Raw genomic sequence first — 4,063 nt, forward strand, 5'->3', positions numbered from 1 at the left:
GTGGATCGGCCACGACTGAGGGACCGCAAGGCTGAGGACGATGTGAATCGTGGTAAACGGGGTTGAATGTCTCATCAAAATCAATGCCCTGTTGTTGAGACTAGCCTCGTACCACCCATCGAGCCTTATACCGTGCAAGGCTGCCATCTGAGTGGAACTTGTGTTTGAATATCCACTTTCCTGAAACAACATGAGCACGAGGAGGACGGGGAACAAGATACAACGTCCCATTAGTGACAAGAGCATCAAATTCCTTGGTCATAGCACGACGCTAGTGTGGGTCATGGAGTGCACCCCGGTATGTTTTGGGAATAGGAGAGGGAGTGGAGTGAGTAGCCGAGAGATTAAGACGGTCGACGGGCTGGAAGAGGCCACGCTTAGCACGAGTGATAATGGTGTGGGTGTTGGACAGGGATGGCGGCCGGTGCACCACGACCGGCGGGGAGGAGCCAGGGGATGCTGAGCAAGGGGAGGGTGTCTGGCCATGCGGGACTGCATGCGTGGACGCGGGCGGCGAGGTAGTCTGCGAACCAGAGGAGGCACGAGACTGATCCGTCGTGGGGGTGGATGGGAATCCATGCATGGCGGGTTGCGGGCTGTCATGCATGGCGGGTTACGGGTCAGCATGCATGGCGGGTTGCGGGCGCGTGGAAAGGCCAGACTGGTGGCTGCGCGGGGAGCGCGCAGGAGAGCCAAAGGAGGGGGTGCGGGCCGGTGGGGATTGGTTTGCTGGGGTGTGGATGGGTGCGTTCGGTGGTGTTGCATGCAAATGCATGTTGGGTAGATTAGGGTTAGATGGTGTGTGTTGCGTGGTGGCCATGTCCAGAAGAAAATCTAGCGCGACCAAGGGATTGGTGGGACGGTCGACCAAGTAAGAGAATGGAAAGACAGTCGCGTCGAAGATGACATGGCGAGAGATGATGACTCGACGCGTAGAGATATCGAGGCAACGGTATCCCTTGTGATTGGACGGGTATCCGAGGAAGACACAAGCAGTGGACCGAGGAGCGAGTTTATGCTTGGCCGTAGCGGATTGGTTGGGATAGCATAAGCAACCAAAGACATGAAGAGCGGCATAATCCGGTATTGTGTCATACAGGCGAATGTAGGGAACCGAAAAGCCAATGGATTGCGAGGGGCGTATATTGACAAGGTATGTTGCCATTGCGAGAGCCTCGGCCCAGTAGGAGGGCGGCATGGAGGATTGGAAAAAGGAGAGTGCGAGTGATGTCGTTGATCGTGCGGATAGCACGTTCGGCCTTGCCGTTTTGGGCGGACGTGTAGGGGCATGAGAAACGAAGGTGAATACCGTGTGTGGAAAAGAAAGAGGTGACCGTGGAGTTGATAAACTCGGTCCCATTGTCGGCTTGCATGGATACAAGAGGACGTGAAAATTGTGTGCGAATGTAGGCAACAAAATTAAGAAGAATCCCCGCGGTGTCGGACTTCTTCCGAAGAGGAAAGGTCCACATGATATGAGAGTAATCGTCAACAATAACTAGATAGTACCGAAAACCAGAATTACTCAATATTGGAGAAGTCCAAAGATCACAATGTATCAACTTAAATGGTTCGATGCTTATTGATGTAGACCTAGCGAAGGGCAAGTGCACGTGTTTGCCAAGTTGACAAGCATGACAAACATGCGAGGCTGCCTTATTACATGAAATAAAAGAGTTCTTATGAAGTTGGGACATGGCGTCACGTCCCGGATGTCCTAAGCGACAGTGCCAAAGCTCGGTGGAGGTGGTGGCGATGACTCCATGGGCGTGGTGGTGGATGACCGATGATGGGAAGATGTAGAGGTCACCGAGACTATTGCAGCAAAGAACCACGGCCTTGGTGCGAAGATCCTTCACAGAAAAGCCGAGGGGGTCAAACTCGATAGAACAAAGATTATTAATGGTGAAGCGACGAACGGAAAGTAAATTCTTGATGATGTGTGGAACAAGTAATACATTGCGAAGGAAGAGAGAACGAGTGGAAGTGGGTATAGAGGTGTGTCCAGTGTGTGAGATAGGCAAGGTGGAGCCATTGCCCATGGTGACAACGGAGGAGGAGGGAGAGGGTGTGAGATGGTGAAGCATACCGGGGTCCGAGGCCATGTGCGCTGTGGCTCCAGAGTCCATTACCCATTCGCCCACTGTCGAAGGAGTTGCGGCGTTGTTGAGTGCAGTGAGGAGGGCGGAGCAGTCCCACGCCGGAGAGCTGCCGTAGGCAGGAGTGGGCGGCGGGTTGGTGTCGAACGCCTGGCCGTGCAGCGGGGCGAGGGAGGTGAAGGCCTGGGCCGACGGAAGGACCGGGGGTCATGGCCCGAGGAGGCCAGCATCGGCGTTGGGCCGTGCTGTCGGGGGCGCCTGAAGGAGTTGTTGGGCCTGCCCTGTATAGGGATTGAAGCAGACCCAGGGACCAACAGACGAGGGCGCCCCCTGCTGGAAGTGCCCATCGTGGGAGTTGGGGTGGCCACCCCCGCCGTTCCCGCCGCCGGAGCCCTTCTTCTTCTTCCAGTTGCCGCTGTTGCGTTGTTCGCCGGAGGAGCCACCCCCGGAGGCGTTCCCGTAACGAGGGTCGTCGCTGCCGTGTCGAGCGCCGTCGCCACGGTGGTGTCCAGAGGAAGTGGAGCCGCCGGCGCCATGGGGAGGCGCACCTCCATAGAGTGCCGTCTGGTGCCCAATCGCGGCGGAATTCGCGAGCTGAGTTTCACGGAGGGTCAACAACGATCTCGTCTGGCTGAACGAGGGAAGGGGGTTCTGCATGGTGACTATCGTCGTGATGTCCGAAAACCGCGGATTGAGACCACGGAGGCAATTGAGCACAAGTGTCTGGTCGGAGATGGGGGTGCCAACATCGCCGGGGGCATCGGAGAGCGCCTTCAAACAGTGGCAGTAGGCGGTGATGGAGAGCTCGCCCTGGACGAGGCTGCGGAACTCCGCTTCAAGATAAACGGCGCGGGTCATCTGATTGTCCAGAAACAGGTTGGTGATGAGTGTCCAAGCTTCTTGCGCCATCTGATCCTTCGCCATGATTATGTCAAGGATCTCGTCCGAGATCGAACCATAGAGCCACGAGCGGACAATATAGTCCTCGCGAACCCAGTCGGCGGTGCGGTCCGCCTCAACAGTGGCGGTGTTGACGTGGGAGAGCAGATCGTACTTGTCGAGAAGCACGCGGATGAGCATCCTCCACCTGGTGAAGTTGGAGGCGTGGAGGTCCAGTGTCACTGGGACATGGGTGCGGACACTCGCGACGTTGACAGCGGGAGACGCAGCGGCGGGCATGACGGCGGTCACCAGGGCACCGGTGGTGGAGTTCATGGAGGTGGGCAGGGTGGAGGAAGAGAGGGAGGAGTCGGTGTTGGACATGGCTGGACGGTGCTGTGAGGAGGCAGGGAGCGAGCGGGGCGATCAGGGAGGATCGTGCGTATCTGATACCAAGAAACAAAGTAGGATTTGTGTGATTGACGCCACACTTGGGGCGGTCCTTGTATTCACAATATATAGGATTACATGCCTTGCTAGTCAAGGTGAATCAAAGCCAATCCTCAACCGAATCATACAATAATATTCGGTGGGATATTGGGGTAGTTTCCTATTACATGAAATACAAACAAAAGGAATACTTTAACAGCAGCCTCATGGTGGGAGAATTACACAGCCACTTTGCCCATAGCCAATATCACTTGGGATCAGTTTCAGCAAGCGTTCCACACTGCACATGTCTCAACTCGAGCTATGAGCATGAAGAAGCGTGAGTTTCGCAACTTACGCCAGGGAAATCGTACTGTGAGGCAGTACGTGTATGAGTTCAGTAAGTTAGCTCGCTATGCCCCGGATGATGTGGCCACAGACGCCGCGAAGCAGGAGAAGTTTATGGAAGGGCTGAATGATGAGCTGAGTATGCAGTTGATGGTAGCAACATTTACTAACTACCATGAGTTGGTAGACATGGCTCTTATGATTGAAGGGAAGCAACAGCAGATAGAGAGCCGCAAAAGGAAGTATGGACAAGGGAAGTACAATTCAGGAGCTCAGCAGAGACCTCGTTTTACCCCGAACTCGGGAGG

General features: G+C 55.4%; 1 pseudogene; it reads right to left on the reverse strand.

Moving 5' to 3' along the window:
* Positions 1-1,815: 1,815 nt before the first annotated feature.
* On the reverse strand, positions 1,816-3,362 carry LOC141027242 (uncharacterized; annotated as a pseudogene).
* Positions 3,363-4,063: the final 701 nt, after the last annotated feature.

The sequence above is a fragment of the Aegilops tauschii genome, chromosome 7, assembly GCF_002575655.3.
Source record: "Aegilops tauschii subsp. strangulata cultivar AL8/78 chromosome 7, Aet v6.0, whole genome shotgun sequence".
Classification (NCBI taxonomy): Eukaryota; Viridiplantae; Streptophyta; class Magnoliopsida; order Poales; family Poaceae; genus Aegilops; species Aegilops tauschii.